This window comes from Mus caroli, unplaced genomic scaffold (assembly GCF_978045245.1).
Source record: "Mus caroli unplaced genomic scaffold, Mus_caroli_1 scaffold_3, whole genome shotgun sequence".
NCBI lineage: Eukaryota > Metazoa > Chordata > Mammalia > Rodentia > Muridae > Mus > Mus caroli.
In genome coordinates this window covers 131,441,778-131,454,151 of record NW_028227258.1, presented here as the reverse complement: position 1 = coordinate 131,454,151, position 12,374 = coordinate 131,441,778, and positions in this window count along the sequence as shown.

The window sequence follows — 12,374 nt, the reverse complement described above, 5'->3', positions numbered from 1 at the left end:
TAACTCCCAGAGATCCTCCAGCCGCTGTCCCTCCAGTGCTGGGGTTAAAGGTGTGCCACCATGCCCTATCAGCTTGCTTTATTTTATGTCCCAGGATCACCTGCCCAGGAATGGCACTGCCCACAGTAGGCTGGGCAAATGACCCTCAGACACATGCCTACCAGCCATTCTGGTTCTATAATGAGGACCTTTAGCAAAACAAAACAAAACAACCCGAGATTTGCAGACGATTGTATTAATCAATTATGAAAGGTTAACAGAAAAGAAGTGAGAGATTGAAGAAGTATTAAAAAAGTATAGCAAAGTAAAAACAAAATTCGAGGCTTTTGGGCCCAGGCTTGGGAGTGTAGCCTTTGTGGCTTAGTGCTCCAGGTACTGGTCATAAAACAGATAGCGACATTCCTTCCTCCACCCACCTGCTTCCTGGGTTCAATTCAAAGAATGGCACCCTGACCATTACTGGAACCTGCAATGCAAATGTGCTACCTTTAGGGGCTCTTAGATTGTTAGGGGCTCTTAGAAACTGCCTTGAGAGATAACCTGACACTTGTGACTTTATACTTCCTTGTGACTCTTAACTGGTATTTTTGGTATTTTCCAACAACGCCCTCCCCACCTCCATGAATTGTGGTTTCTTCCTTTAAATACCCCCTTACTCAGCTACTCAGTGCACCATGGTCCTCTACCCCTGCGTGGTGTATGACCATGGGCCCGAGAACGCTCTCGAATAAAAATCCTCTTGCAAGTTGCAGCAAGATCGTTTCTTGTGGGTGATTTTGGGGTGTCGCCTCTCCTGAGTCAGAACGTGAGGGAGTCCTCACGTTGTGGGTCTTTCATTTGGTGCATGGGCCGGGAAACGCGACCACCCCTCACACCCGAGAACCGACTTGGAGGTATGGGGATCCCCTCTTGTGTGTGTGCCGGCCGGTGTCTCTGTTTTGAGTGTCTGTTTTCTGAAACGAACATTGGAACATGTGCTTGTTGTGTTGGGTTATTTATGTCTTGTCCTATGTTTCTGAAGCATGGCGAAGTCTGAGTTCGGATCCATCTGAGTTTATTAAATTTGTGTCTTGGTTTTCGGGTTGCGAGATCGTGGGTTCGAGTCCCACCTCGTGCCTTGGTTTTACACCTGGCAGAGTGAAATTTGTGTCTTGGTTTTCGGGTTGCGAGATCGTGGGTTCGAGTCCCACCTCGTGCCTTGGTTTTACACCTGGCAGAGTGAAATTTGTGTCTTGGTTTTCGGGTTGCGAGATCGTGGGTTCAAGTCCCACCTCGTGCCTTGGTTTTACACCTGGCAGAGTGAAATTTGTGTCTTGGTTTTCGGGTTGCGAGATCGTGGGTTCGAGTCCCACCTCGTGCCTTGGTTTTACACCTGGCAGAGTGAGGAACAAGTGTGCTTCTCTGGTTTTGGTCGTCTAGGTAGAAATGGATGCTGGTGTTTGTAGACGATGGGGTGATGGGGTCTGAAATGCGCGCGCGGTCAGTATTTGCAGCTGTCCTTTTGGGCCGTAAGGACCGGAGGACTGTGGTCGGCAGACGTGCTAGGAGGACCACAGGCTGTGGCCCTGGGGGACGCCCTGGGAGGTAAGGAGAGCCAGGGACGCCTGGCCGTCTCCGGATCGGTCAGAGGGACCGAGTTCTGTTGAAGCGGAAGCTTCCCCCTCCAAAATCGTCTAATTCTTTTGCCTGCTTGTAGAGGACAAGAAAGGGTCGAATGTGTCTGGATCTGTTGGTTTCTGTTTTATGTGTTTTTGTGTATGTGTTTAGAGCTATGTGAAAATCTAGAAAAGCAAAGGTAATTCTCATAGGTGCTTTATACCCTGACTAGAGATAGTTTACACCTGAGATGTGAGAGAATGGGTTTTGAGAAAAGCAGTACTCTCCGACTATCTGGGGATAATTTGGTAAAAAAATAAAATAAAATAAACAGTTTTAATTGGTCTTTGGAGCCCTGCACCTGTAGTTAGGAATCTAGTGTGGCTAGAGAAGCCCTGCTAGGAGCTGATTATAAACGCTGCTCTTATAGGGACCACCAGCTTCTCAAGTTCTTAAGTTCTATGGTAAGGGAACAAATGGCTGTTTTTCCTACAAAAATCTCTGTGCTTGTGATTATTGGATTCATCAGGTGACAAGGTGCTCCTCTCCTGAAATTACAGCTAGAAAAATTAAGAATTTTGGTTGGTTTAAATGAGCAAATGTATGCGGCCATTTCATTTTTGTTTCTAAATAGTTTCAAAAGTATAAATATGTTTTTATATGTCTTGGTTATAGATTAGTGGCTCATAAGTTATTAGTTATGATTAAAAATTTGTAACATTGGTAACAAAAAGTTGACTTAAAACTGGTAACTCTGGATTAGAGTAATTTAGAACTACAACATGCAGCATGAGACAATCCATGGGAACAGGTCTCTAAAGATACACCTAAATTGAGTAATATTCTATGTAATTCTTATCCTAGAAATCCGATTTATAAAAGATAAGATTTAGGGTAGTGTCTTTTTGAAATATTGGCGGCTACACCTTCTTGTGTTTGTGTGCAGGAACAGGCCACCAAAATTTGTAGCAAGTAATGTTTTTGGAGTTCATTTTTAAAGAAAAAATAGATTGTTTTCACTGTTAAAATTGGGTTTTGCTTCTCAAAATTGTGGTTGTATGAAGCCTCCTGAGTGGCCTAGTCCACAACCTTCCCCTTATCCACAGCCTCAACCCCAGCTGCCGAGGGAACCCTAAACCCCTCGGGGTGTTGAGAGACGGACCACTGCGGGTACATGGAGCTGCAGAGCACAGAGTCTGGGCGGACTCTGGTGGACCCACCCAAACTTTAAACCCTTCAGTACTGGTCATTTTCCTCTGCTGGTATTTATGACTGGAGAACTAACCACCCCCTTTCTCAGGATCCCCAATGCCTCACAGGGTTGGTAGAGTTCCTTATGTTTTCTCATCAGCCTACTTGAGATGATTGTCAACAGCTGTTGCAGATGCTCTTAACAACCGAAGAGCGAGAGAGAATTCTGTTAGAGGCTAGAAAAATAGCCCGGGAGCCAACGGGCGGTCTACACAGCTACAAAATGAGATTGACATGGGATTCCTTTTGACTCGCCCCAGTTGCGACTGCGACATGGCTGAAGGTAAGGAGAGCTTGAAAATCTAACGCCAGGCTCTGGTCTCCAAGGTGCCTTGAGACGGGCCCACTAATTTGGCTAAGGTAAGAGGTAATGCAGGGGCCGATCGAACCTCCCTCAATGTTCCTTGAAAGGCTTATGGAAGCCTTCAGGCAGTTCACTCCCTTTGATCTTACCTAGGAAGCCCAGAAGGCCTCAGTGGCCTGGCCGGCCTTCATAAGGCAGTTGGCTCCCGATATCAGAAAGAAACTTCAGAGATTAGAAGGTGTATTATGAGAGGGAGACAGTTATGTGATTAGTGAAAGAGGCAGAGAAAGTGTGTGTGAGAGAGAGAGAGACGGGAGGCAGAAGAAAGAGAAAACAGGAGGGATCGTAGACAAGAGAGAAATTTGACTAGAATCTTGGCCACAGTGATAGGAGAGAAAGAAAAAGACAGGATCTAGACAGGAAACCTGGGCAACTGAAGACCGAGCCTCAGCTAAAAAGACTCAGCTGTGTCAGACTGAAGTTACTTACTTGAGATACACCCTTCGAGACGGGAAGTAGTGGCTAACTATGCCAAGGCAAGTAAGAAAATTCTTGGGTACTTGCTGGCTTCTACAGACTCTAGACACCTGGGTTGGCGACCTTAGCTTCCCATTGTACATCCTAACCAAGGAAGGGGAAGTGTTTGTGTGGATCCCAGATCACCTGAAAGCCTTTAGAGAAATAAAACAGGCCCTACTGATGGCCAGCCTTTGTCTGACCTAACCAAGCCTTTCACTCTTTATGTGGAAGAGAGATCAGGGGTCACCAGAGGAGTCCTTTCTCAGACTTTGGGACTTTGAAAAAGGCCAGTGGCTTACCTATCCAAGAAGTTACACCCTGTTGCCAGCGGGTGATTTTCTTGCCTGAAAGCTATTGCTGCCATAATCTGCTTGTCAAGGATGCTGATAAGCTCACTCTGGGACAGTAACTAGCTGTAATGGCATCCCACGCTCTTGAAAGCATTATCTGAAAGCCCCCTGACTGATGGATGACGACCAATGCTCCTGTGACACATCAGAACTTTTTGTTGACTGAACGAGTGACCTTCCCTTCGTTCCACCTGCTGTCCCACTGCGTGAGACTGCACCTACTCATCACTGTGCTGAGAAACTGGTACTTGAAATGATCTGAAGGATCAGATCAGCCTTGGCCTGAGGGTTCGAGCTGGTACACTGATGACCGTAGCCTCGAGGTTAAAGGTAAGCAGAAGGCGGGGACAGCAGTATGGTGGTGGACAGAAAGCAAGTGATCTAGGCCAGCAGCCTCCCTGAAGGGACGTCGGCCCAGAAAGCTGAACTTGTGACTTTGAGACAAGCTCTATGAATGGCAAAAGAAAAGTCTACACTGACAGCAGGTATGCTTTTGCCACTGTCCGGAGCAATATACAGACAAAGAGGGCTGTTGACATCTGCAGAAAGACCTAAGATGCTGTGGCTAAAGAAAATCAGATAGCAGATCTAACTGCCAAACAGGTGACTCAAGGAGCAATGATCCTGGCAGTCAAGGAGCCTAAAGATTATTATGACATCAGAGAGACCAGCTTTAGATACACCCCTGAGCACTCCAAGAAATTCAAAGGTGTGGTTAGGTCCTTTGACTACTATGTTACAGGACTCTCTGACTTGGCAGAAGAAATAGCCAAAAGCTGCAAGGCCTGTGCTATGATGAGGTAGAATTTCTAAAAGAAATCTTCCCAAGGTAATGTGTTGCCCAGGTAAATCAGGGACTGGCCAAGATATTAGAGATTAGTTAAAAGTTACATTGTGCATGCAGGCCCCAAAGCTCAGGACAGGTAGAGAGAATAAATAGAACCAAATTGACAGCGGAGACTGGCACTAATGATTGGATAGCTCTCCTACCCTTTGCTCTTCAGGGTTAAAAACACCCCTGGACAGTTTAGACTGACCCCCTTATGAATTACTCTATAGGGGGCCCCCTCCACTGGTAAAAATAGCCTCTGTACATAGTGCTGACATGCTGCTTTCCCAGCCTTTGTTCTCTAGGCTCAAGGTGCTCCAGTGAGTGAGACAGCGAGTGAAAAAGCAGCTCCAGAAGGCCTGCTCCAGAAGACCTGCTAGACGTCTCCACGCAGAAAACCTTGAGACTCGGGTGGAAAGGCCCTTATCTTGTACTCTTGACCACCCTACTATCTACCTTTATGAGACCCCTTTTGATTTTTCTTCTGCTTTTAATTATAGGTCCATGTGTGTTAAATAGGCAAGTCACCTTTATTAAAACAAGAATTAATGCAGTGTGGCTTTTAGTTTTGAGATAACAGTACCATGCCCTAAAGGATCAACTATGTCAGGGAGAAGATAGTGTCTAGTTCTAAGATTAGAACTATTAAAAAAAAAAGGGGGGGAATGAAGAAGTATTAAAAAAGTATAGCAAAGTAAAAACAAAATTCGAGGCTTTTGGGCCCAGGCTTGGGAGTGTAGCCTTTGTGGCTTAGTGCTCCAGGTACTGGTCATAAAACAGATAGCGACATTCCTTCCTCCACCCACCTGCTTCCTGGGTTCAATTCAAAGAATGGCACCCTGACCATTACTGGAACCTGCAATGCAAATGTGCTACCTTTAGGGGCTCTTAGATTGTTAGGGGCTCTTAGAAACTGCCTTGAGAGATAACCTGACACTTGTGACTTTATACTTCCTTGTGACTCTTAACTGGTATTTTTGGTATTTTCCAACAACGCCCTCCCCACCTCCATGAATTGTGGTTTCTTCCTTTAAATACCCCCTTACTCAGCTACTCAGTGCGCCATGGTCCTCTACCCCTGCGTGGTGTATGACCATGGGCCCGAGAACGCTCTCGAATAAAAATCCTCTTGCAAGTTGCAGCAAGATCGTTTCTTGTGGGTGATTTTGGGGTGTCGCCTCTCCTGAGTCAGAACGTGAGGGAGTCCTCACGTTGTGGGTCTTTCAAGATCACCATTCAGTTCCCAGCATACCCCACACCCAAAAGGAGGAAAACAGTACAACACTCAACAACTCGAAATAGTAATTACACTCGGAGATTTTATTTATCATTTTAACAAAGAATGATAGAATTGTGGTGAATGGCCAAAAAGGGGAAAAAGCAAAAACCAAACAACGACAACAACAACAAACCTATGGAGGTAGATACACATGGCTGTAGATTGTCCTTACTAAAAAGAGTTTGTGTAGATTCATCTCAGAGCTCCTCCCATCATCAGTTAGATAAGGAGAGTTCCCCATTCCTGTTACAGGGAAAGGGAAGGAAGCACTAGCAAAGCACGCGTTTGTCCTGATCGTACAGATAGATAATAAAAGGCAGAGAACTCTTCCAGTGTCTGCTGTTTTTGTAGTCATTTCAGGTTAAAATGCTCCTTATACCAACATGGTACTACTGGGTGATATAGTCTCTCCATTTCTCATACAGCTAGCTGAACATCCACATATCCACTTAGATATTCACTAGACTTCTCCACATCAGCACCACGTTCTCAACACCAACTACCTCATTCCCATCCTTCCCGTGGGAAACCTCTTCCAGTCTTATCTTTCCCACTTTACTAAGTTGCAAGCTCATTCTTCTAATCAAGTCAAAAATCTTAGTCATGTTTTACAAAGAGGAAGGTTACTCTAGCATAGCTCAGAAAAGCTATTGGATGCATCTGACAAGAGTCATTACACATTAGAGTCACTTTGATTTTCCTCTTTCCCTCATGTTCATAACCTATAACCCAAGCATTTGTCTTTTTTGTTTTGTTTTGTTGGTGTTTGTTTGTTTGTTTTGAGACAGGGTTTCTCTGTATAGCCCTGACTGTCCTGGAACTCACTTTGTAGACCAGGCTGGCCTCAAACTCAGAAATCCGCCTGCCTCTGACTCCCGAGAGGAAAGTGCGACACCATGGTGCGACACCATGCCCGGCTCCATTTTTCTAGCACGTCTGCAGAAAACCCACAACTTAAGACCTCATCTCTCACATATTTGGTGCAATAACCTCCAAACTGAAGTTTCTCCCTTCAATCCCTGCATCTGCTCTACCTTCATTACAACTAGAATCTTAGAAAAATAAAGACCATTTCATCCCTCCGCCATACCCCACACTGACAAGTAGACTGACAGCCCCATTTTACTTAGAGTGAACCCCCATATTAAAGCTGTCTTCAAAATCCTGTAAATCTAACTCCATCTCCTTCAACCTTGATCCCTGACCTTGCCCTTCTTTTAGATCTACTTCAGCAACCTATCTCCTTATTATTGCTCAAATACAACCTGACTGGGCCACTTTTTACAAGTACTATTCATTCTGTCTGTAGTTACCGTTGCTTTGGGCACTGCCTGGCCTTTCTCTTTCATGTCTGGATCTGGTCAAAGGAACAGCAGGACTGCTCTTTCAGTTAAGCCCTACTCTCCTTCACCTGCAAACAGTTCTTTCATGCTTCTGCATTTCTTTTGTAAGGCTTTTGAGAAATTTCACAACTTGTTTCCTGTCTTTATTTGTTCTTCTCCCTAAAATATAAGTTCCATGAGGGCAGGGATAGTCTTTCTGAGTGATTATTATATTCCTCAGTGCCTAGGAAAACACTGCAACAATCCCTTAACAAACAATGAATAAGTTTCATCTAAAAAAAAAAACAAAAAACAAAAAACTTGCATTCAAGTCTCTTGTAGTTTTGGTTTAGGAAAAAAATTTATACACACACACACACACACACACACACACACCTCAATGCTACCATTTAGGAGAGAAATAGCAGCCAAACAGGAATGAGACTGTGGGCCAGGACAAGAAATGGCTCAGAGAAACTCCTCACTACCACCACCAACAGCACAAACAGGCACTTAGCCATTTTATACGAGTAATAAATCAAAGAGGGACCAGAACTTGAACTCTTAGGTTACACATAGAAAGATTGGGACTATTCATGCTGCTATGCACAGTAGGGAGCCACAGGGAGTGGTTACCAAGAGGATAAAAGATAGTTCGGTGTGCAGAGAGGGTAGCTGAGGACAATTGGGAGGCTGTCACAGTAATTGTTCAGTGAGTAACTAAAACCTGATGAAGACAATGATAAGGAAGGGAAGAATTCCAAACATCTCAGCTGTGTAATCGCCGGCTGTTGAACGGCTGACAGAAAGGCGTGGTTGGGATACTTTCAAGGTTTCTAGTGTGACCAAGTCAATATTGTAGCTAACAAAACTAAAGCTATGTAGTGGGGATTAAAGGAGAAAGAGAGTCTTTTCTTCAGACCATCACTAAAAATGAGTGTTCAATGTTCAAACCTCTATCATCTATATTTGCCCTCACAAATTTTGCCCCATCAACATAATTCTTGTACTCTGTTTCATCTAAATTGACCCTTCAAATGCTTCTTAAAAATTAATTTCTACAGCTGAAATATAAGTATCACATTCCAAAGACACTACAGTGTTGCCTGCAGAAGTCTTTGAACAAAGATCTGGTAATAAAGAGGAGGGCGGGGAGGATGGATTAAAGACATAGTATATCATAAAGGCCAAGATGGAGAAGATATGGATATTGTCCAATACTAGCTGAACAAAGACACTGAGCTTAAGAAGTGAAATATGAATAGGAGAGAGAGAAAGAAAACCAAACTGTGGTCCAGAGGAAATGGCAAGGAGATCATGAGACAGTAAATTAAATCATTAAATCTCTCCTGAAGGTAATAAGCTGTAGTTTGAGAAGGAGTTCATGACAGTTAACCTTGATATTCTACTTGGCTGAATCTGGAATCAACTCGAAGGTAAAGCACTGGACACCTGTCAGGAATTGTCTTCATCAGGTTATCCGAAAGGGGAGGCTCCATCCTAAGTGTCAGTGGGACCTTTCTGTGGCGGCCCTTACAAAACAAGGCAGAAGGAAGCTTTTGCTCTTGCCTGCTTTCTGCCACTATCACTGGGAAGTTCATCTACCCTGTTGATGCTTCTGCTGCTGCAGCATTCCTTCACTGATATCAGGGTACAGATTCTTCTAGATTCCAACATGTACCAAACACCAACACACCTCTCAGAATCCTCCAGGACTTCAGTACCAGACTGGAGTATTTAGCTACCCAAACTCGTGGACAGAGCAACTACCAGGGTTCTCATCTTCTCCAGTGGGAGGCAGCCATTGTTGGACAACCCCGGTTATTATGTAACTTAGTATAATAAATTCACCTTTAATATATGTTCAATTGATTTGTTCCTCTAGAGTCACAAAGGAATTTTCATTCCTCAACATATAGTGGACTCACCTCTAACCTTTTGAGTTTAGTAAGCACTCCATCTCTACTAAATGAAATAGTGTTTTCATTTACAGATCAACTGTCCTATAAAAACAGTTCAGTGTCCCCTGGGTGGTGGTGCATGCCTTTAATTCCAGCACTTGGGAGCAGAGGCAGGCAGATCTCTGTGAATTCAAGGCCAGCCTGGTCTACAGAGCTGAGCTCCAGGACAGCCAGGGCTACACAGAGAAATACTGTCTCAAAAAACAAAACGAACAAAATAAAACCACCACCACCAACAACAAAATAAACAAACAAACAACAACAATAAAGCAGTACAGAACAGAATCATCATTTGCTGGGGCCAGCCCCAGCAGGGGTCTTCTTTCCTTTCAGTTCTCCTTGAGGCAGCAGAGGGGGTAGAGCGTCGGTGGATGGTCAGACTTTTCTCTTAAGACTTTGTAAGATATTTAGGGTTGCTGTATAATTAAAAGTTTACTTATCTATGTCTAATTTACTTTGCTACTGTAGCTGATCTGCCTTCTGTGATCCTCTGAGGCCAGAAACTGCAGTCTTTGGCATTAGCACCTCATCCTAAAACAGCAGATTAAGTAAAGGATTAATTGCTAGAACCTTTTCCCTTTTGTCCAGATTCCTCTCCCTTGTCAGGCTAGGGGGAAGTTTAGAGCAATAAACTATTGAACTAAGAGAAGAGAATCTCACTGGCAGAAGGAAAAACTTTTACATAAGCAAATATGCATAAACTCACATAAATTTACATACAGATTCACACTTGCACATTTATACATCTCCATTCAGACCAGTTGGGCTCAGCTTGTATGCATTCTCATAATTACATACTTACACACACACACACACACACACACATACACATCCATACTTACATATGCATTTGGAGCAAAAGACCAAGCACCAGTGCAGAAAGAACTCACTCATTCTGGATGAAAAATGAGCTCTAATCTTTACTGCAAGAGAAAGAAAAAGTTTCTACCCTTTTATTACTAAATGAATTAAACCTAAGTTTGTAGAAGAAAGCTTTGTTCCTTTAAATAAGACTAAGTCTGTCTTGTTATTAAGAAAAGGCCTACCTGTTCTGTCCCATAGTAAGGAAAAGCCTGCCTGCTCCTTCTGCTCTCTCTGTAGCTTCTTTTTCTATCATCCTCCCCTCTACATTCTGCAGATTGGTCTCTTAGTTTTTTGTGTTACCTTATAGTTTCTAAGTTATTCCACTCTGCATTCTCCTTCTAATTTTCTCTCTCCTCCTGCTCTGATGTCACAATAATGCTCTTACTCTCAAAGCCTTTTCTCCCAATGCTATATGCCTTTACTTCTAAGTTCTTCTTGAGTTCAGTTCTGTCTAAAAAGTTCTCTTGTGTCATGACTAAAAAAATTGTCCTCACTTTAGGTTTCTAAAAGGTTCTGTTCAGATCTGACTAAAAAGTGTTCTGTCTAAAAAGTTCTCCTCAGCCTAGTTCTGTTTCTTCTCTCTGCAGCACTTATACATCTTTTAGAACACATGATCACATGGTAAAAAGTTTGTCACAAGTTTACACATAAATTCAAATCATAAATTGACATAGAAGTTTACAACAGAGAATGTTTACATGCATATCCATTAGGAGTAATTACCTGGCTAAACATTCATCACCTGTCACAGCTCTACAGGGTCATGGAGAGTTAAAAAACATAACCGAGTTACTAGTGAAGTTTTGTATAGATAAACCCTGTCAACATTTTATCTTCTGTCCTAGCACCTATAATATAATAGTTCCCCTTTTATGACTTTTGGTTAATGGTTTTACAACCTTTTGGAATGTGCTCTGAGTAGTAGAGGCAATTAACTGGTGACAGAGACTGGCAGAGTTCTCACTGCAGTTTTGACAGCTTAATACATACTGATATAATTTTAGGAATTCTTACAGGATCATCATAAGAATTAAGTCATCCACTTGTCTATATAGCATCCCTACTAGACAGTACATCTCTGTAGATCTGCAACTGCTCAAAGAGGTAGGCTAATACCTAGTGATTGTTATATATGTTTAATAATAACAGGAGAAGCATATTAATAGTAGGAATCTTTCCTAAAATTATTTTCTCCTGGGCTTTGCCTATGGGAGCAAATCTGTCATGGATTATGTTAATCTGAGGCACACAATCTCAGGGAGATCATCCGCTAGTTATTAGCTTGTCCTGACGATCATCTGGGTAGGAAGGACTAGAGGAAACAAGATATGGTATGTTCCAAGTTTTGTGTTAATAGGTAAGAATTCTTAGTTCTCCCCTGCTTCCTGACAGCAGAGCCAAATTACAGATCACAGTGGGAAGGAAAAGAAATGGGTCTCTTGAGAGTAGAATTACATAGTTAAAAACAAAACCCACCAACCTTCAGCTATCTTAGTATATAAATGATCAGGCATCAAAGTACTGAGCTTTGCTTCAACTACATATTATGTCAGATATATGAAATAGAAAACTTTAAGGATTTTGAAATTAAGTTTACAATGCAAAACTGAAAAATAAAACACAACAAGAACAAACAGGCTACCAGGTTCCATGATGTTTGGGGGAGACAGAGAAGACTTATAAATTCAACATACACTTTTTTGCGTGTACATCCCATTGTACACGCAAAGTGAATATAAAGGACAAAAGAAATTTAAAATGATTAACTGACTCAAGGGATAGAATTAAACTATTGGTTTTATCTTTTCTGCATTTTCCCAACTTTCTACAGCTACAATGTCATCAGAACTTGTACCTAAGCACTTAACTACCCATGTCTTTGGTCTAGAAAGTTCTGGAATAATAGTCATATAGAAGTGGCCTGCAGTCTACTGCGTCCCAGCTAGTCTTGCTCCTTTCCATCTTAACTTCCCTGGGCTCATCCAGCCTTCTGGATTCTAAGGATGGGTTGTGGGGAGTCACGTGAGGAGCGGACATTCCAAGGCTTTGGGGACGAGCTGTGCAACCCTCCACACTCCTCCATGGAGTCAGACTCTGAA